General features: G+C 45.2%; 2 non-coding genes and 3 pseudogenes across 2 annotated transcripts; all 5 read right to left on the reverse strand.

Moving 5' to 3' along the window:
- Positions 1-1440: 1440 nt before the first annotated feature.
- Positions 1441-3145, reverse strand: LOC109734189 (putative F-box protein At1g67390; annotated as a pseudogene).
- A 10756-nt stretch (positions 3146-13901) lies between these two features.
- LOC120967543 (small nucleolar RNA SNORD96 family) lies at positions 13902-13984 on the reverse strand (annotated as a pseudogene).
- Positions 13985-14084: 100 nt separating this feature from the next.
- On the reverse strand, positions 14085-14181 carry LOC120967549 (small nucleolar RNA SNORD96 family; annotated as a pseudogene).
- A 273-nt stretch (positions 14182-14454) lies between these two features.
- On the reverse strand, positions 14455-14574 carry LOC120967524 (small nucleolar RNA SNORD14). Its single transcript, XR_005761275.1, has one exon. It is a non-coding gene; the product is annotated as a small nucleolar RNA SNORD14 (small nucleolar RNA).
- An 80-nt stretch (positions 14575-14654) lies between these two features.
- On the reverse strand, positions 14655-14775 carry LOC120967523 (small nucleolar RNA SNORD14). The gene has a single exon (XR_005761274.1). It is a non-coding gene; the product is annotated as a small nucleolar RNA SNORD14 (small nucleolar RNA).
- Positions 14776-22467: the final 7692 nt, after the last annotated feature.

A 22467-nucleotide genomic window follows, 5' to 3' on the forward strand; every position in this document is an offset into this window, starting at 1 on the left:
CTAGCAGTGATGTTAGTCTACTACAAGAAACAAAGAAATTCCTATCCTCAAATTTTGACATAACAGATCTTGATGAAGCATCATATGTTTTGGGCATAGAAATTCATCGAGATAGGTACAATGGAGTCTTAGGACTATCGCAGAAAGCATATTTAGAAAAGGTCCTTAAAAGGTATAATATGCATGCGAGTAAAGCCACACCTGCTCCTATAGTCAAGGGCGGTAGTTTTGGGAAATTCCAATGTCCCAAGAACCAGTACGAGATCGATCAAATGAAAGGAGTACCATATGCTTCGGCAGTTGGCAGGTTACAGTATGCACAAGTGTGCACTCGCCCTGACTTAGCTTTTATCACCGGGATACTCGATAGATATCAAGAGAATCCAGGCATAGAGCACTGGAAGATGGTAAAGAAAGCATTGCGTTATGCACAAGGCACGAAGGACTACATGCTAATATACAGGAGAAGTGATTCCCTAGAGATAAAAGGGTATTCAGACGCAGATTTTGCGGGGGACAAAGATGATAAAAAATCGACGTCAGGATATGTATTCACCCTCGCTGGGGGAGCTATTTCGTGGAAAAGCTCAAAGCAGTCGATAGTTGCATCATCCACGATGTATGCAGAATTCATAGCATGCTTCGAAGCCACGGGGCAGGCGATATGGCTAAAGAAATTTGTACCCGACTTGAAAGTGGTAGATTGTACTCACAAACCACTAAAGATGTAATGTGATAACCAACCCGCAGTATTCTATGCTCACAACAACAAGTCGAGTAATGCTGCCAAAACAATAGAGATAAGGTATTATGTTGTGAAAGATAAAATCCAGGATCAAACTATAAGTCTCGAGCATATAAGGACAAAAGACATGCTTGCGGATCCGCTAACGAAAGACTTACCCCCCCCCCCCCCCCCCAATGTGTTCAAGGAACACTTAGCCGGCATGGGTTTAAGGGAAAGCCTTATGATTCCTGCATAGGACCAAAAGGAACAGATTTTGTTTCTGAACATAACATATGTTGTAGCTGTATGATTCTATCGGCAATTAAGCTGTGACGATGAAACATGCTCTATGTACCAATATGTGACGAAACAAATAAACTAGAAAGTATAAAGTTAAAAGTAAAGTTGAGATCAAGGAGGAGAATGTTAGGTTGATCTCTCTCCCGTTCGAACCCAACGGGTCGAACGGGCCCCTGACTCGCGCCCTGGTCGGGGGCGCCCAACCAAACCATGGTTGGTGGGCCTCTGTGACCTGTGCTATATAAACAGAGGTGGGGACCGGGACACGACTTACGAGGTTAATCGCTGCCACAATCCCCACCTACAATCCCTACCGATCTAGGGTTAGCGCAGTGCTCACGGGAAGCTCCACCGCCGCCATCCGCTCTCTGCCATCACCGACCAACTTCACCATGGCCGGCACTGGATCGAGCTCATCTGGACAAGGAGAAGGTAGGTTCACCGGAATGATCTAACGGTCCCGATCCAAAGCATTCTATCATGTGCAGCACCTTGACCTCCTTGTCGTGCGAAAACCGCACCTTGACAGCCAGTATCTTCAAACTTGGCAGCATGGCGCCATCTTTCATAGTCATCCCAGCCTGCCATTGAGGCAAATTGAACATCAGAAAATGATTTGGTTGCACAATCACGTAACGAATTTAGGTGCAGATCACGAAAGTTGCAAGATGCAGTTACCCTGATGACAGTGCCGCCAATCTCGAGCGTGTGGAGCTGGAAGTCTAAGAACCCGAGCACCTCCAGCTTGGATGCGTGGACAATCTTGACAGGCCTCCTCCGCCCGGAAAAGCTTTCGAAGAGCAGGCGCTCCAGGCAGGGGGCATCGTCAACAATGATTATATCAAAGGTGCATACCCATTCCAACACCACACGGAGGCTGCGGGACTTGATGCGGAGGCATGAAGGGTAGTTGTACGAGAGGGCAAAGGAGAGGATCTTCAGTTCAGGGCAGTGTGTGAGCAAGGCGTTGAACTTCTTGTCTTCGACCATGGAGTGGAAAAGGCCGAGCTCGTGGCGGTTTGGGAAGGCGGGCCGGCGAGCGATGGGAATGTCCGGGAAGTTCCAGACGCCTATGTAGAGGCGGCTGAGGGAGGCACATCTGAGGATATCTTCAGGGAGCGGCATGTTGATCGGCCAGGGGCGGTTGTAGAGGATGAGGTCCTCGATCTTCTTGGCGGCGAGGCTGGCGACCAGGCGCTGGAGTGCGTACTCCTGCTCGTAGAAGGAGGTGCGGGTGACGCGCACCGCTCGGATGGGGCCAGGGTGAGCGGCCACGCAGAGCGAGATGCCGCGCACGGCATCGAAGACGCTGTGCCCTTCGGCGGCCTTGAAGTGGGCGTCGTCGCCGCCCACACGCAGCGGCAGCGCCAGCGGGTCGAGAGGACCATGGTGCGCGCGGCTTCCTTGGTGGGGAGGCGGGACATGATGTTGGAGAGCAGGTTGCGCGGGAGGCGGCTGAAGTGGTCCTGGCCATCACCATCCTGCGCTGCTGGAAAGACAGTAGGCCCGTCGGCGCCATCGTCCTCTGAGTCGGAGGAGGTGAGGGAGAAGTGGTCGTCATCGGAGTCGGAGGAGTCGTCGGCCTCGGGCGCGGGGACCAAGGGTGGGGGAGGCAGGAGATGATCAGGCTGACGATGCAGCCCATGCCGTCCTGCGCGGACGGACCCTCCAGTGCCATGTTGTTGAACTGCTCCTCGATGTCGGCGTAGTTCATAAATTCTCCTCCTCCTCCACGTGCGGCAGCGGCCATGGTGGACGTGGCGGCAACCGGCAGAGACCGGCTAGGATTTTGTCAGGGTTCTGCGAGGCGAGCAAGCCTGAAGAAATGGGACTGGTTATCTAAACCAATTTGCTAACAAGATAGTACTCCATCAAGATAATTTTGCATAGATTCTGCAGGGCCAAAGAAAATCTCAAGTGCAGAAACTTAGATTCTGCAGGGCACAAGAGATTCAGAATCTGCAAGCCGTTCTGCATGGCTAAGGGAAGGGATGACCTGAACTTCTCTTCCCTGAATGTAGCACCTGAACATGCCCAAATCTACCTGGCCATCTGGGCCTTTTAAGCTTACCAAAGAGAAAGAAAATATATCCATCTAAGACTTCCATTTGCACAGAACAAAAAGCGCACTCCCAATCCTCAGAAGTTCGACAAAGTAAAACATGACATTAGATTTTACTCTGGTAGCAATCTGAAAACACAAAAGAAGGTAAAGAAACAGAAGAAGAAAAGTGGTTATGTCACAGCAGATACTATGCTAGAGAGAGTTCCGAAGTGAGGACGAGTTAGCATGGTTCTTTTAGTTTCGTGTACCATGTCTTAAGCTGCCACTATTCGACATGCTCAGTGCAGTTTACTGAACAAGATGTTTAATATCAATCTGAGAATTAGACATTTAATATACAAAACTTGGAAGAGATGGTAACACATCCCAAACTCCAAAGCAGAAAAGTTTCTTTCACCAAAATTAAGCTTGGGCATGAATCAATGTAAAATGCTTGCTTCTTTTGAGTACTCCCTCCAACTGTACACACAAGGTAAAAATACGTTTTCTATGCAACTACCATCAACATTTGCAAAATTTTATTTATACCATCCATTATTACAAGTAACAGCTTTGTGACCAAGATAATACAAGAACAGAGGCTACAAAGGAAAGCTGGCCAGGATATAAACTTCACCTCAACAAAGGACATGTGGTAGTATATACTTTACCTTGGCATGCACTACTGCTACTAAGATATATCAAACAGACTAGACATTGATGTTTTTTTTTAACAGAAACAAGAAACAAATTCTAGTTAGCTACTTCCTTGAGAGCACATTAGTACAGGCAAAAGAGGCACACTTCAGGGCCATCAAAGGGCACAGCCTGTTTGATGCACAACCCATCAAACTCTTAACTTCTATACCATAGAAACTGAGAGAGAATGAGTTTAGGCTGCTGTTGCATGCTCTCTGCAACAGAACTAGTAGTAGCAACTAAAACAAAGTCATTAGTGAAAAAATAGCACATCTTTAGCATGAACTGAAAGTAGTGAGTGTTAGTTTCGTTCTAGGCATATTAACAACATGTTCAAAGTTGTTTGAGCGGGAATATAATTGAATCTGCCTGATATTTGGCAGAACAGCAATAAATTGAAAGCTTATTAAATAAAACAATTGTAGTGTCAACAACACCAGACAATCTTTCTAAAGAGACACTGGTCCGAGTGTATTTAGCTTTTGAAGGACAATTTTTTTGAAAAAAGTATCCGATCCTCCAGTATCTAGAACTAATTAAATTACGGCCCTTAAAGATAGAACAGAACAGCAACGCTTATTTGCACCACATGTTAATATTAGAACATGGTATCTTCTATCAATAATACACAGTTGCTGCATATCGATCGCTAGGTTATCTACCATGGACAGTTCAGTGTACAAAGGCTTGAGCACAAAGTTCAATGCCGAAACAGACTAAAGTTTTATAATAAAGTAATGAGGTTCAATTCAACACAAGTCAAAGGACTGACCACTAGATTTTGTTTTTGAACCAAAGACCGTAGAACAATCGTTCTACGGTAAGACCACTAGATTCATGTGAGCACACAATTTTAAAATCAGCACAACTGCAAAACCTACACATCGACAGCCACCAGTGAATCACATTGTGAATTCAATGAACTTGCAGTTGAAAAAAAGAAAGATTGGCTGCCTAGGAGTAGTTTTTCCTGCAGGTCGTTAGTGTTACTAAAATTGCAGCCCGCTCCGGCAGCCTAGATGCAGCGACGAAGGGAGCAGGAGCATGGGTAGAAGCTGAGGTCGGGAGGATAGAACTTGGGAGGAGCCCAGGAGCTCGTCGGTGTCGGTGCAGCGTCGTGCTCGCGGGAGGCAGCCATGGTGGGAGGAGGCAAGAAAACCTAGGGGAAAGGAGGGGAGGGGAGGAACCCCCTGGGGGGGGGGGGGGGGGGGAGGCAGGCAGCCGTAGGAGGACGCCTGTTAGGGAACTAGATGTCTCTCTCGATTACAAGCCCGAATTACAGTAGCTAGCCCTGGTTACAAGCACGAACTGGGATACAGGAAGAGGGAAGCGAGAGGAAGAAGAAGAGAGCCGCCGCCGCCGGGTTCGTGATCCTCTGCGGATGCCTCGTCTGTCCCTTGGCCCTCGTACTTGTAGTCGTTGTTGTAACGGGCCGGCTGGGCCCAGCCCTTCACTAACAGCCCAACATAGCAAGGGGGCTGACATCCCCTCCCCCTTAACAGCCGGCCCGACAGATGTTGGACACTCGAAGAACGATACGTTTAAATATCTTCGGGACCGAGTCTGGGAAAAGATCAAAGGATGGATGGAGAAGTTACTGTCTTCTGCTGGCAAGGAAGTTTTAATTAAATCCATAGCACAAGTGATCCCCGTGTATTCGATGCCGTGTTTCAGATTGCCAAGGGGTCTTTCTGACAGTATCACTTCGATTATTCGACAGTTTTGGTGGGGTTCTAAGCAAGGGAAGAGGAAACCTAGCTGGGTAGCATGGGATATCTTAACCATGCCGAAGCAATTGGGAGGCCTGGGTTTCCGAGACTTGGAAATTTTCAACCTTGCATTGTTAGCAAGGCAGGCGTGGCGCACACTCACAGATGACACATCTCTCAGCGCTCGAATCCTCAAGGCGGTGTACTTCCCGGAATGCTCTCTACTTCAAGCTGAACTTGGAGCACACCCTTCTCAGATATGGAGGGCGATATTGGATGGGCGCGATATCCTAGCACAAGGTGTGGTGCGCAGAATAGGAGATGGTGAATCAACGGAAATATGGCAACACAACTGGCTTCCTCGGGACAGTTTCAAGCGCCCTATAACATCTCTGGTCCCAAATCCTCCTGAGAGACTGGCACAGCTCATCGATGGTACTTCTGCTTGCTGGAACGAGGGCTTGGTTCGAATGGTGTTCACTCATTTTGACGCCGAGGCAATTCTGAAAATCCCGCTGTGTACGCGCCGAGTCGAGGATTTCTAGGCGTGGCATCATGATCCTAGAGGAAGATTCAGTGTTCGGTCTGCCTATCACATGATCCTCAAGACAAAGCACAGCAGAGAGGCATGGCTAAATGAGGAGGGCGGGACTTCACATGAGTTCAGCGAATCCAACAACTAGTCTATGATCTGGCACATCCAAGTCTCCTCAAAGCTTAAGATGTTTCTATGGCGTTTAGCCAGGCAGTCAATGCCAACAGGAACTGTTTTGGAGCACCGTCACATGGCAACAGAAAATACTTGCCTACTCTGCGGAGCCGTGGACACATGGAAGCATGCTCTGATCTCATGTCCCATGTCTGCAAGTGTATGGGCGCTGGCCCCCGAAGAGTTGGTGTATCATATGCTAGAGCGGGGAGAGGAGAACCCGAAGGATTGGCTGTTTGCAATTCATGAAATATTATCTAAGGAGCTATTTGATCGCTTGGTGGTCTCACTATGGGCGATATGGGGAGTCAGGAGGAAGGCCATACATGAGAACATCTATCAATCACCCCATTCGGTGAGTAGTTTCATATCTTGTTACTTGGGTGAGCTGCAGCTGGTAAATGCCAAGAACCCTGGCGTGATGGTGCATAGAACCGAGAACCCAAAGAGGTGGATACCCCCGACTGGGGGCAATGCTAAGATGAATGTTGACGCAGCTGTGTCTAGGCAGGGATACGGGTCGATTGGGGTGATATGCAGAGACCAAACAGGTATGTTCATCGGTGCCTCCACTTTTGGTTTCAGACACATTATAGACCCACCGACTCTCGAAGCTCTAGCAATCAGAGAAGCACTGGCACTGGCGGATGATCTATATTTGCGGCGGATTGAAGTGGCATCGGATTGCAAAGTGGTAGTGGAGGATCTGCAGAAGGATAATTCGGCGAGCTACGGTGCAATTGTACATGAAATAATAGCCCATTCCTCATCTTTTGATTTTTGTAGTTTTAGACATGATTTTAGGAGCTCCAACTATGAAGCTCACAACTTAGCGAGGCATGCTTTATCTCTCGGTGGTGGCCACCGTGTTTGGTTAGGCCATCCCGGGAACCTACCTTCCGTCCCTGTAAACATTGTGACGAATTAATAAAGCCTCGCGACGTTGTCTAAAAAAACAGCCGGCTTGCCCTCAAGCCGGTAGCGGGTATCTGGGGACGGGAGAGCGTGCACGATGCATGCATCGTGTGTTGCTTCTTCGCCGACTCAAGGACCCTGCATGATCCAGTTGCCGACATCCCTCCCTCCGTGAGACTCGGCTTGACCCCAAGCCGACATCGCCGAGGATCGCCTGGGTCCCATGGTGCTCGATGTTCCTGGGCTTGGTTGGAGCCGCGACGGTAGCCGAAGTCAAGGTAGACTGCAATGATGGGGAGGTAGTACTTGCGGCCGATGAAAATCCCGTCGAAGAACGTGGTGATGGCGTAGTCGTGGCTAACACCGCCGCGGTCGAAGCCGAGGTAGCACTTGTGGTGGGTGGAGCTTTGCGCAAAGATGGCAGCGACGGTGATGACACCCGTCCCTTCTTGAAAATGCCCTTGAGTCGATTGGAGTCCAAGCAGTCGATGCAGTGAAATGCTGCTCATGTGGATGAGGAAACAGACAACTAAGATGATGATACACATCCCTCCTGCAAAGACCTCCCGACGAGCCAATTCCAGTGACAAACGCAATGCGAGCCCTCCAGGATCCCAAGAACCGCCCCGTTGGTGGAGCGGAGAAGCTGAATAGAGTTTAAACAGGAAGCAGATGTTGTTGTAGGCATCAAGTTGCATGTTGAAAATGTCCAGCAGACACGCCAGGAATAGCACAAGCTCATACGACACATGCTGTACTGGAAGTTCTCTAGTTAGACTATTGCTGGTAGCATTGCAGTCTGCTACTCCGAATCGACCATCCGGTCCAGATGCTTGCCAAACAACCTTGCTGTTTTTACTGCTCCCATACTTCTCTAACCATTTGCCAAATAAGCCCGAGGTAGTGCACACACACTTGCACTGAGTGTTACCAATCTGTACGCTTGCATAAGTGGGAATCACCCAGGGCTGCACTGAAGCATCTACAGATATAGCAGGAGTACCTAGACTTGCCATTTGTCCAAAATACGCACCAGGTGGTCTCTGATTGAAAGAGAGTAGCAAACCTCGGTCGTGATAAGTTCTCTGCTCACACTTGTGAACAACAACAGCATAAGTTTCATCCAATTTCCTATATGCTCGAGCATCTTGGAAAAGTGCCCATACTAATGGATTTTTGTCCTTTGATGCTCTCTTTTCTGTAGGTAGCCCGATCAATAGTATCCAATCTGGTGTACGTTTGAAGAAGCAGCACTGAAAATTGGTCAGTATGGCAAGCTGAAGTTTGGTTCTTGAACCACCATCTAATTGTTCAGGTTTGCATTCTCTAGCAAAACGCCCACTCCCCTTCAATTGCTCTTGGCTAAAAAATTGCCAGTGCATTGGCACGCTCATTACCCTTGGATAGAGCTGACCACACATGCAGTGCTCGAACCCCACATGTACTGTTCGGCAATTGCATGAAAAAGATGCCCATTTTATCTTCAGCTGGGTGGTGTCTTGATTGAACTCGAACAGTGGCCATGGTTTTGGTCGTAGCTTGGTTCCATGATAACTCTGCAGCTCAGTTGAAACAAGGAACCTACGGGTACAAGAAGTTTGTCGAGCTTGAGCATGAAACTCATAGTATGACTGCAAAGAATATATAACTGGCACCCGTTCTGCATCAGTGAATTTCACAGTGTCTTTTTGTTGCATGAGCTGCTGACTCGGAGTAGGAAGAGATCTTGGCACCAGAGGGATCCAACAAATAACCTTCTCTAAAAGAAATGTTCTCTGCTGCGCACTTTGCAGACACCACCAGGATTCTCTCATGATATGTAGATCACTAGAACCAGGAGCACTAAATTTAAATTCCCCTTTTGGTAGTTCAAACAAGACCTGTACTGCTCTGTAGTTGCCTGAACATGTATTGAAGGTTCCACTGCTGTCTTGCTTAAACTCTTCGGACTAGTTGATGGCCACATGAGCAACCTTGGATCATCAGGTATATGGTGCCAAATTTCATCAGCTTGCAAATTGAAAGTCTCTTCTATGGAAATCAGCTCACAAGAAACTGAATATGGCTCATGCGGATAGCCTGCATCCAAATCTGACTTGAACGACGGCCACGGTCTAGGCCTGAACAGGAGTGCCATGTGTTTGACCCTCACTCGTGTAGGTGACGGCCATGGTTGCCATTGTAGTTCATCCGCTTGCAATTCTTCTATGGGCAACACATATGCGATGATGTCCTTGGTGCCATTGCCCAACATAGATGGCTGGTCGGGGAAGGTGTTGACAATGGCCGTGGGCGATGAAGGAGTAACGGCTAGGTGGAGCACTGACTTGAAATGGTTGGTGTCGCGAGGGAAGCATTTCATCGAACACCCGGTCAGCGTCGGTGCAGCAAGGTCGTTGGGGACGATGAGGGCGACGCGGTGGTCCACCTTGTTCGTCGCTCGGGTGGAGGTGTTGACAGAGAGGGCATTGAGCTCCTGCACGCCGGCCTTGGGGTCGATGTCGGTGGTGGTCTTCACGGGAGAAACGACCTCGGCACTAGAGGGAGTGTTGGTGCCGATGGGGGCCGTTGCCTGCACCGGAGCGAGCTGCTTGACTGCTTGGTGGATGGGGTCGACCGTTGGCTCGAGGTGCACGGCGGTGGCGACGCCATGGACCTCACCGACACTGTTGGTGGTGTCGACCTTGGTCGAGCACTCCGTCGAACATGTGATGGGCACCATCGCGATGCACACCGGGGCTGCATCATGGGCGACCGGGGGGATCTCCTGGGCCTTGGTGGTGGAGCTGGGGACGTCGGGGGCGGGCGCCGACGAGGCATGCGTCGTGGTTGAGGCCGCCGGATCGACAAGCGGGCTGGCCATGGGAGGGTCACCCACCCGTGCAAGCCCCAACACTGAGCTCACCTCCTCCGCCTGAGCGCATAATCGCTTGAGATACCACAACAGCTGCTCATTGGCAGACATTGCATCCCACTCTGGTGGTTTGACAGACGGCATGGCGTCGTCGCCGGTGGAATTGAGAGAAAAATTGAGGGAAATTGAGTGGGAAGGGTGGTGCCTGGCTCTGTATACCAGATGTTAAGGAAACTAGATGTCTCTCGATTACAAGCCCGAATTACAGTAGCTAGCCATGGTTACAAGCACGAACTGGGATACAGGAAGAGGAAAGCGAGAGGAAGAAGAAGAGAGCCGCCGCCGCCGGGTTCGTGATCCTCCGCGGATGCCTCGTCTGTCCCTTGGCCCTCGTACTTGTAGTCGCTGTTGTAACGGGCCGGCTGGGCCCAGCCCTTCACTAACAGCCCAACATAGCAAGGGGGCTGACAACGCCGGCGTCGAGGAGGCTGCCGGCGGCGGCGCGTTCTTCCTCCGTCTCTTGCTTCCCCGAGCTCGACGGGCCCTCCTAAACGAGAGCTCATGTTCGACGCTCGTTAGCGTCAAACAGGGGAGTTTTCGCTGAAGGTTTCGCGCAAGCGGGCCGGCCCATTCCTAGGAGTCGAGGGAACATAATAAAAACGGAAAAAATACCATCGTATGATGGAGTCGAGCTGTCGACCTCACCCTGGATAACAGCGTTGCCAACCACTGCATCAAGGGACTGGGCAAGTCTTTAATAACGGCGCCACCCTTGAAGTGCTATCTGCACCAGCATATCGATTTTTAATCTTCCTTAAAAAATAATAATGTTTTTTTGAACAAATTTCAATACTAGAATTTAAAACGTATTTTTTAAAAACGTGAAAATTATTCAAACATGAATACAATTATGAATTCAAACATTTATTGCTTCTTTTATGTACGATAAACAAATTTTAGCTATATATTGAACTTTTTGTAATATACGCTGAACAAATTTTAACTGCACATTGAACATTTTTGTCATAAACACCGAACAATACTTTAAACGCATTGAACTTTTTTGTGATATATGATGAACAACTTTTAAAAATACATTGAACATTTTGTGTAATATACGCTGAACAATTTGAACTACACATTGAAAATTTTTGTGATCTACGCTAAACAAAATGTAAATATATGTTGAATAATTTTGTGATATACGATGAACAATTTTTTGAATTGTGAACAATTTTTTAAAAAGTGAACCAAATTTGAAACTATGAACAATTTTTGAAATCATGAGCAAAATGAAAATGTTTTTGAAAACAAAGGATAAAATAAAAACGAAAAAGGATAAATAAAAGGAAAGAAATAGAAGCAGAAACAGAAAAAAAACACAACAAAAAAGAAAAAAGGAAAACGGAGAAAACCAGAAAACCGGCAAAAAGGAAGAAAAAAAATTGGTTGAAGGATCCTTCTAGAAGGTTCCCAACACCATTTTGCCTGCTTTGACGCTGGAATTGGGCCGGCCCGTTTCGCGGTGCGCTCTCGAGCGCTTCAGCGGAAGTGCAGTATCTGGACGCTCGCGGGCGTCAAATAGGAAACGCCCTCCTAAACGCGCACCCCCGCACCTCCCGCACGCGATTTTAGCCAAGCCCATGTGCGAGCTGGGGTGCCCCTCTTTGTTTTCATTTCTTCTTCTTTTTTTTGCTTTTATTTTTTGCTTCTTTATAAAAAATTCGGGATTGCAAAAAATATTCACGAATTTAGATAAAATGTCATGTATTTAAAAAACTCAGGTTTCAAAAAATGTTCATGAATTTGAAAAATGCTCCCGGATTTCAAAAACATTGAAAATGGTCCGAATTTCAAAATAAATTCACATTTGAAAAATATTCATGAATTCAAAAAATGTTTCACGTACACAAAAAAGTTCTCTGAATGAAAAATATTCACGAATTGAAAAAATGTTCATGAACTTCAAAAAATTGTTCCCAGATTTCAAAGAATGTTTATCGATTCAATAACTGTTCATCAATTTAAAAAATTCTCACGAATTTCAATTTTCCCCCTAATTTAAAAAATGTTCGTAATTTAAAATATATTCATCTACTTCAAAAAATTATTAATTTAAAAAAATTCTCCCGAAATTTAAAACTGTCCATGAGTTCAAAAAATATTTCGGATTCCAAAATTATTCTCCAATCTAAAAAATATTCCGACTTTAAAATGAAAAATAAAATAGAAGAAAAACAAAAGCGAAAGGAAAACATATAAAAAAGAAAAAGAGTGAGAGAAAGGCACGTGATTTCGGCAAACCCATGTGCGAGCTGGGGCGCCCCTGCTTTTTTTTCTTTCTTCTTGTTTTTTCTGCTTTTGTTTTTTCGCTTCTTTAACAAAATTGGGATTGCCAAAAAAATCACGAATTTAGGTAAAATTTCATATATTTCAACATAATGTTACAAATTTCGGAAAAACTCACAAATTTTAGAAAGAAAATCAGGTTTCGAAAAAATTCATGAATTTGAATAATGCTCCCAGATTTCAAAAACATTAACAAATAGTTCAAAATTTTAAAATTGGTCCGAATTACAAAAAATATTCACATTTGAAAAATATTCATGAATTCAAAAATTATTTCACGTATGCCAAAAAATGTTCTCTGATTAAAAAATATTCACGAATCGAGAAAATGTTCGTGAATTTAAAAATATTGTTCCAATATTTTAAAGGATGTTTGTCAATTCAAAAATTGTTCACCAATTTGAGAAATTGCTGACGAATTTCGAAATTTCCCCCAAATTTCAAAAATGTTCGTCGATTAAAAATATATTCATGTATATAAAAAAATTCATAAATTTCTCCCAAAATTAAAAAAAATCATGAATTCAAACAATATTTGGAATTCCAAAATTATTCCCCAATCTAGAAAACGAATTTTAAATGAAATAGAAGAAAAAACAAAAGCGAAAAAAACCGAAAGGAAAAATATATAAAAAAGAAAAAAGGCGAGAGAAAGGCGTGTGAAAACCCGAATATGGGTCGGCCCATATCTGCGCAGCTAGGGGGTGCGCATTTGTAGGGTATTCCCTGACCTACTCGGGAAATAGGAGCCACCCTCCTCGAGGGTTGTGACTCGCGTGGATTGAAAAGGATTCACGCGGATCACGGGGCTAGGTCGTCTAATCCCTGCGTACCAAATGGGTTGACGAGGTTTTCATGGGTTTCTGGGCCACGCGGGGGTTCTCATCATATTGTTGTGAACTTGTTGACAAAGGGTTTTTTCAACAAAAAAACTTGTGGATCCCTTAAAAAAACTTGTGGACAAAGGGAAAAACAATTCCCCATGAAGTTACCCTCTCGTTTGTACTCCAAAGGCAATCACCATCATAGTGAGGGTTTCTAATCATTTCCACCATATGACTTCGTCGGTGATCTGCAGGAGAATAACTTCGAGATGGCATCGCAGAGCTCCTCCTCCGGGGGAGTGAGGGGAGAGGTCTCCCTTGAGGATATGCTACACATTTGGATCTCCTAGATGGAACTAGATGACGTCGTCGTGAGAGAAGAAACGACGGGATTTGCAGAAGCAATACAATGGCTAGAAATTGGTGAGGTTGTCACAAAGAAATCTTTCAAGCCCGCGGCGTTGTTTGAGACGCTCGAGTTTGTAGGGAGGCAGGGGACAACGTGTTCATCTTCTAGATGTTCCGCTTGGGGCCAAATCCGCAGACCACGATTCTAGTTCCTGTTGGTTTAACGATTGTCCTGATATGATCAGGTCCATTAACTGTAAGAATGAATGAGAAGGAGCTGCCCATTTCTTAAAACAACACGACGATGCCACCGCTTGACAAATCATCTTCGATTGACCAATATGTACGAAAGAACTAGGGATTGTGCAAGTGAAGAATAAAGAATGGAAGACACATGAACTAACACTCAAAAACTGTTGAATTTGTACTCACGATTGCAGAATGACACATAGCAACCAGTCAGTCCCGAAAGATGGTATGATTAACAGGTTTTTCATCACCGGACAAACATGAACACAAACATCCAGGTCTCTAAAATTTCAACATAGGTCAAATATAAGCCATACAATGTAAAACTTTTATATTTTGAAGGAAATCTGGAGGGCATGGTGTCTGAATTACAGATTAGACATCATGGCACATAGGAGACACCAATCAATCCCGAAAGATGGTGTGTTTTGTTCTTTCTTTTGATCACTTTCCAGCCAATTAACTAGACATAATATTGAGGAAAAACATAAAACAACATTATTCAAGAACAAAAGGAAAGCAGATGAGAACCAAAGACCAAAACATAAAGAGAAAGAAGATGAGACTCATATATGCCCCGAGACATCCAAGGAAGGATCAAACAACATTAGCTCTCAAGCCTGGCTGGGCGAAGCAAATGCAAATGTTTTGAGAAACAAGCCCTAAATAATCATCACAGGGCACACATTGCAAATGGAACTAAAGCAAATATATATATGTCCAGGATTGGATCAGGCATCCAAGGAATGATCAAACAACATTAGCTCTCAAGCCCGGCTGCGCGAAAGCTCTTAGGCGGCAACTACGAATGTTCGAGAAACAAACCTTGATTTTATCATCATTCGTAATGCAGGAGCATATTGAACATAGTATGTTTAGAGTGCTGGAGCTCATTGAGAAACACAATATTGACCGGGAAAGATAACAAGGCTCAGATATCCAAGGAAGGAATTAGCAACATCAGCTCTCAAGCCTGGCAAGGCGAAAGCTCTTAGACGACAACTACAAATGTTTTGAGAAACTAGCCTTAAATTTATCAACATTGCCATACTTTTCCGGTAGCAAATTGACTAACTCGGATGAAGTCCTAGGTTCCTATCAATGCGTAAATGCTAATTTTTGGCCCACCTATAGATCCCCTGGTAAATGCTTGTAGCTACCAGAGAAGGACCATCAGACCCAACACTACAAAAAAAGACACATCCGTGACACTTTGGGCTGAACGAATTTTTTTCCGGTCATGCTTATGACACTTCTATGACGATAATTGTGACAAAACCCGGTATCATCATAGGTGTGGTGGGCTCCTACTTCTTTGACAAAAAATCATGACAGAGAATGGGCTTTTTGTCGTGAGCGGGCCGGAGACGCAGTTGCATGACATTCTTTGGGCTGTCCATGATGGAAAAACCATGGTAGAAGTGAGGGCAAAAAAAATATTGGGGAGTTCCCTGTTACGGTGGGTGGTTGGGGCCGAGCGATGCGCATTTCTCTCGTACACGTACGCGTGTGGGTGCGAGTGTTGGGCTCTAGCTGAACTCGAGCGAGGCGTTCGCCTACTGAACTCGAGCGGTTGCACTGCAGGCTACGCGTTACTTAACCCGAGCGATCGATCGATCTGGCTGTTAACTGAACCCGATCGAGCGATTCCTTCGCTACTGCTGCTAACTGAAGCCGATTGAACCTGCTGCCTCTTGATGAACAGTGAGCGTTGTTGGGGATTGGATGAACAGTTCTCGATGGGGGTTGGATGAACAGGATCCCGTGGTAGTAGAGGTTGTTGCCGCTGGATGAACAGGACCCCGATTGAGCCGGTTGGGGGTGGATGAACAGGACCCCGTGGAGGGCTGGATGGACAGGACCCCCGTGGAGGACTGGTTGAACAGTAGCCGGTGGAGGGCTGGATGAATAGTAGCCCGTGGAGGGGTGGTTGAACAGGACCCCGTGGAGAGGGCTGGTTGAACAGTAGCCGGTGGAGGAGCGGTGGAGGCTGGATGAACATGAGCCCGTGGATGAACAGTAGCTGGTGGAGGCACGAGGGGAGACGCCGTGGATGAATAGTCGCAGGTGGAGGCTGGAGGAGGTCGACGGTAGATGAACAGTAGCCCGTGGAGTCCCGTTTTGCGGTACGCCACACCCCTCCCGATGAACAGGACCCCGTTTCGACCGTAGCGCTCCAACACAAGTTCGTTTCCTCCATTTTGCGGTACGCCACACCCCTCACGATTAACAGGACCCCGTTTCGACTGTAGGAGGTTGAAGAGAAGTCCGTTTTCTCCGTTTTACGGTACGCCACACCCCTCCCGGTGAACAAGATCCCGTTTTGACCATAGGCGGTCGAACACAAGGCCGTTTCCTCTGTTCTGCGGTACGCCAGGCCTCGTTTCGGCTGTTCTGTCCAAGCCGGTTGGCTCCCGATGAACACGACACATTCAGTTGCCTCCCGACAAACACGACGACGCAGTTTCTCTGTTCCGACCCAGCCATGTACACGAGCCCTGGCCGTACGTCTGTGCGAGTAGGCGTTCGAGACCCCGCCCGTATGTACGTACGTGGTCGTATTTACTTTCTTGCACCCTGGTTGTACGTATGTGTACATGCTACATGCGCGCCTCTACTACGACACGTGCCCTTCCTTACTCGGCCACGGTTAATCGTTGCAGCCCGCAGACAGACCGATCGATCAATATGTATGTACACGTTCGCGACCAAAATGACAATGCTACGTACGCTTCGACCAGATGGGTCCCGACTGCCAGGGAGGAGAAGGAGTCACTTCCTTGCGTGCGAAGATGTAGCTGGTGGGTTCTAGCAGTCAGGGGGGAAACATTTTTTTCACGAAATACGGTGGCCCGTCCGGTGGGTCCCTACTGTCAGGTGGAGGAATCATTATTTTTCGCGTAATAAGGTGGCACTTCCTTGCTGCGCCCGTGGACCCAGCTGTCAGCCTCTCCACGTATAGTACTTTTCCGATGGAAGTCGTTCCTTGAACACATTGACCACGCCATGCCGAGAGCACCAGGGCAGTGGATGACGGCGAGGCCTAGGAATGGGACGACGCGGAGCCGGGAAAGACGCGGCAGTGGATACCCACACAGAGGGGAGTACGAGGGTTCACTGGTTCGGCTGCGGTGTGATGCTGTCGTCGCCGCAGAATAACAGGGGTGTGCACTACTGCAGGATGCTGCTAACGCGACACTACGATCAGAGACCCTTTGATGAAACTGTGTGCGATGCCGTAATCGCAAACAGTAGTGTAAAAAAACGTCAAAAAAGGTGCAAAACGTTTGCGATGGAGGATGCATCAAACACGTTTCAGGTTTTAGTTGCTTGTGTGATTCAGGGCATACGGTTCAGTTAAATTAACCATTTTCGATGAGGAGAAACAAAAGAAACGGACAGCCAGATGAAGGTGTGTGCGATGTACAGCATACGGTTCATTCGGATGAACTGTTTGTGATTAGGCAACACAAAAGAAACGGTCAGATGAAGGTATGTGCGATATACGACACGCGGTTCACTCGAGCGAATTGTTTACGTTGACACAAGAGAACAGAAATGATTCAACTTATCAAGACGTGTGTGTTGTGCGATGGGATTGCATACAGAACAACAACATATAGAATAATCGCAGCGCCCCCTTATATAGGGCCCGATGGATGTTGCCGAACCGGCCCAATGAGGAGAAAGAAATGCCGCGCCGCACCTTATCCCCAACTTCCCCGATCTCGCCGCCGGCCCGCCCTGCCCAGCACGCCGCCCGCTTGCCGTCCCCGACGCGCCGCCGCCCGTGCACCTTCCCCGGCGCGCCGCCGGCCCGCCTTCCCCAGCTCGCCGCTGTCCCCACCTCCCTCCGGCGGCAGAAGCGCTGCCGCCCCCATCTCCCTCCCCGGCAGACGCACCTCCGCCCTCAGCTCCCTCCCCGACAGACGCGCCGTCGTGACTCCACCTCCTGGCTGGGCCGCCGCGAGCCTCCACCTCCCGGCTTCCCGGCGCCGCCCCGTTTGCCTCCTCCCGTGGCCCCGCTCAATCCAGCCCCGCCGGCTTCCCCGTGCGAGCCAACCAGGCCAGACGGCCACCCCCGCAAGCACTTGGCCTCGGTGTTTGCTTGGTGGAGACTAGGAGCAGCGACAGAGACGCCGCCCCGAGGCGGAATCCCTGCGTCCGCTTGGTTCCGTCCACGGCAGCACATCACCTCTCCCCGTCATCCACCTGCCAAGTTCATGTCGACAGGTGACCTCTCTCCGAACGCGCACTGACCTTCCTCCTCCTGTCGCTTCCAACTCCCATCTTAGATGATTGAACTCTGTCGCATGGAGTAGTAGAACTGCCGGCGTGTCCTGCTCCCATTCCATATTTGTGCGCCTTGGCTTCTAGCGGTGCCACGATGAGAACCAACTCATCATATTTTGCAGGGTACTGGTGAAGTTCAGAATGAATGTGGATTAAGGTTCAGGATGTGCAGTATTTGTTTAGTACATTCAGAGTGTTTTTTCCCTGTTTTTCATTTCTTAGCTTCTTCATAGATTATTAGAAAATTTCCGTGACCAACATTCCATCATCTGAAGCTTATAGTCTCATGTGCGTACTAAAAAAACACATTTTGATCAGTATACTCTGCATCCGTGTGAAATTATATGAAAAGGGATGAACGGTTTGGCTGTATTACCGGTTCAAGTTGATTTCTCCCTGCAGATACTTCAATTTGTTTTCCCAAGTATTCAGTTCTCTACATATTTTTTATGATGATGCATCTCCCTGGATCAGTGCCAGACTTTACAAACACGGATGCTTTCAAAAATAACAAATAACATGTTTTGATATAGCATGGTGTCAGTTTCTTAGACAGCCATCTCAATTTCTCTGGCAGTACACCCCTCCCCCTGCACCTACAGCCTCTGCTGCTACTTCTTCACCTTCGTTATAGCTAGCTTATGGTGCTTTGTTTCCTTCCCCCGCAACTTCCATTTCAACCGTTGAAGCTGCAGATGGTGCACGACATGCAGCAGTGTCGCCCCAACAGGCATGCAACACCGACGACGGCAGGGTGTGGCGTGCGTCTGTCCGGCATGCTGGGCGTGGTGCCGAGGGGGCTGCAGTTTGAATTGGGTGGGGGTTAAAGTTCAGGTAATGCTATTGTCTGGTGGCAAAGGACCATGCATGCTGTTTTGTTACTGAAAAAACGCGTGACGAAAAGGAACAAGATTTTTTCAATGAACTTCTACTCTTATTCTTTTCCCCTTCGGCTTTCTCTGGCATGGTTGTGTGCATGCGTGTTATGTGCGTGAGTACGCTACAACAATTTTCGTAAAAGAAGCATTTTCAATTGGGCAAAAATAGTTGATGGTAGTCGAAGTTCAGACATTTGTATTGGCGACGTTCAGTAATTATAGAATGAGAAGTAGTGCCCTTCTTGAGGAGCAGTGTAGTGCTCGACAATGGCCATGAAGAGCTAAGTGTTGACTCTGTGCAGATATCTATATGGGGCGCATACCCTGTGTTTGCTAAAATGCCACCATGAACAAGAATACTGCTTCCATCAGTTTCGAGTACGTGTGGTCCTCTGTTTTTTATTCTAACGAGAAATTCTTGATGTGTTCTATTTGCAATGTATTTCCTTAGTTCACTACTCGTTTCTTGTAGTGGGGCGTCCACTTATGATGTTCCACGAAAACATTTCTAAAGCTATCTACTAGTGCACCTCCTTCCCCCATCCTGTTAGCTGCTACTGCACATTGAACCTGCTTGACATCGCGGCTCCTTGCTAGCTGCTGTTGGTGTGTGTGAAACGTACAAAAATGTTTGGTGTTATGCTTTGGTAGAAACCTTTCTAATCAGTCAAGTTTAGCACAGATTTCAGGTCAAGGGAGAGTTTGTAAGACAGTATGAGCCATTTTCAGTTTAATTAGAAGTACAACACCGCAGAATTTTAGTTCAACGAGTTGTTGGATTTTGCCCTTTTGGGGTCTTCGCACTACACTTGGCCACTTAAAAATTCATACATATGTGGGCAAAGTTATATATTCCTATCATGTGTACGTGGTGCAAACAGTAGTTAAACTAGGATATATCCTGCTGATGTACTTCATAGTTTGTGCCAGAAAACTATAAATTTTATGTTTTCTGGTTGGAAAAGGGGCGCTCTCTGTGTGCTTGGAAAAGGGGCGCTTTCAGATTTTCCCGTATACTAAAGAATAAAGTCAAGAAGTTCAATTTAAAAACCGGAGTAGTTCAATGTATATAATGAAACTCAGGTTCTCTCGTGAACAGAGAATAAAACCAAGAAGTTCAATTTGAGAAATGGAGCAGTTTGATTTTTTTTTTGAAAAATCGTATTTTTCTGGTTACTAGAGAATAAAACTAATAAGTTCAATTCGAAATAATGAAGAAGTTTGATGTTTCTAACGAAACACCATTTTTCACATTTCTAAAAAATACACAAAGAAGTTCTAATAAAACAGTAAGAGCGGTTCGATGTCTATAAAAACTCGGATTTTTTTCCATTACTAAAGCGAAACAGAGAGAAGTTCAAATTGATAACCGCCGGAAGTTCACGTACTGCATGGTCTGCATTTTCGTATCAGAAAAGAAGAATAAAAGGCAAATTCTAACTATTTTGTTGCTCGAAGTTCAAGTGACCTACCCGAGAAAGTTCAAAAATTCTTGTGAGAGAGGTTCACCATGTCTTTGCATGTTCAAAAACACACACAAAAATGTTGTTTTGGTGTCTTAAAATAACCAATTTTTAAAAGTTAGATTTTCCTCGTTTCTAAAAAATAAGAGAGAAGGCCAACTCAAAATAACACAGTAGTTCAAAAAAAGTATATAAAAAAGGATTTTTAAAAAAAACTACAAATTTTGAAATAACCGACAAGGTCAAAAAAACATAGAAGTTCAAATTTGAAAACCCTAGAAGTTCAATTTGAAATAACCGAGAAGATCAAAAAACCTAGAAGTTCAAATTTTAAAAACCTAGAAAATTGCTTGCTTATTTAAAACCATATTTTTTCTAAGAAGTTCAAAGTAAAAAAGAGAGGTTCAAAGGTTAAAAACTTAGATGTTTTCTCATTACTAAATAATAAAATGAAGAAGTTAAAATTAAAAAATAAGGAAAAACTAAAAAAGTTTTAAAAGACTTAGTAGTTCAAAAAATTATTTAAAGAAAACATTTTCCATGTTTCCAAAAGAAATTAGAGGTTCAAATTTCACAAACATAGAGGTTCAATATTTATTACAGAACCAAGAAAATCAAATTAAAATTACAAAGAACTTCAACTTTTTAATAATAAAGGGGTTATATAAAATCCTAGAGGTTTGAATTTAAATAACCGAGAAGTTCAATTTTTAGTACAAAACCAAGATGCAAGTTAAAAAATCTAAAAATAAGAAGTTCAAATTAAAAAGATGAAGAAGTTCAATGCTTGTTACAAACCCAAAAGGTCATTAAAAAAAGCATCTCAAAGAATTTTATAAAAAAAGATTTTCTCTATTAAAATAAACCTAGAAGCTCAAATTTAAAAACGGAGCGGCTCAAGGTCTATCAAAAAGTAGGATTTTTTCCGTCACTAAAAGAAATAAACCAGGAAGTCCATATTAAAAAGATGGAGAAGTTCGATGATTATAGAAAACTCAGATTTTCCTCGTTATTAAAGAATGGAAACAAGAAGTTCAAAAATAAAATAACAAGAAGTTCAACTATTAAAAATAGAGCGCTTCAAAATTCATAAAAAAGATTAAGAAAATCAGATTAAAAATTGATAAAAAAAACTCAAAATATTTTCACGTAACCGAGAGAAGATCTGGTTGATAACTGCCAGAAGTTCATGTACTACACGGTGTGCTTTTTGTATTAAAAAAGAATAAAAAAGGCAAAGGCTAAAAGTTTTGTTGTTATAAGTTCAAGTCCTTCGTCGGAGAAAGTTAAAAAAATATTGTGAGAGATGTTTGTACAAAAGGAATATCATTTGTGTAACACTGACGAATGGATGAGAAAATTACAAATGAAAATACGTCACAGAAGTTCAACTGAAAATAATAGGAAGTTCAACTACTACAGTGGATGAATTTCAGATGAAAAACTATTAAAATCATCGCGGGTATGAAAAAATGATCAACACGGGAAAGTTGCGTTTTCACAGCAGCTTTCCATTGGTATATCACTTGCTCAATTCCGGTGAGTGTTCCAGTGACTGGATGGAGAGCTACGGGCAAAAAAAACACATGAAAAACAGAGGGAAGTTCAAGTAGACATGCCGAGAAGTTCAGGTTCTTCACGCGGTGCATTTTTTAAGAATCTGTTTCGCGATAAAGGCAAAACAAAGGATCCCGTCATTTTTGAAATTCCTTGGAAACGTCTATGAATCAGAGGAAACCATCAACATGAAAAAGTTTCGTATTTTCCTTAGATTTTCAACGGTATATTATTTGCCCCATTCGATAAAGTTTGTAGAAATTACGGCGAAAATACGTTTTTAGCCATTTTAAAATTGACTTAAAACCATAAAGGATTGGGAGAAATAATAGATACAAAAAAGTTTCACATTTCCTCAAGCTTTCCAACGCCACATCGTTTGCTGCATTCGGACATACGGTTAAAAAATTCGCTCGAAAATACAAATTTGCTAGAACTTGTATTGTTTTCCAAATTTCTTTTAAACCATTTAAAATTAGAAAAAACTTTCAACATGAAAAAGTAGTGCATTTTCATAAGCTTTCCAACGCCATATCATTTGCCTCAATT

The sequence above is a fragment of the Aegilops tauschii genome, chromosome 6 (assembly GCF_002575655.3).
Source record: "Aegilops tauschii subsp. strangulata cultivar AL8/78 chromosome 6, Aet v6.0, whole genome shotgun sequence".
Lineage (NCBI taxonomy): Eukaryota > Viridiplantae > Streptophyta > Magnoliopsida > Poales > Poaceae > Aegilops > Aegilops tauschii.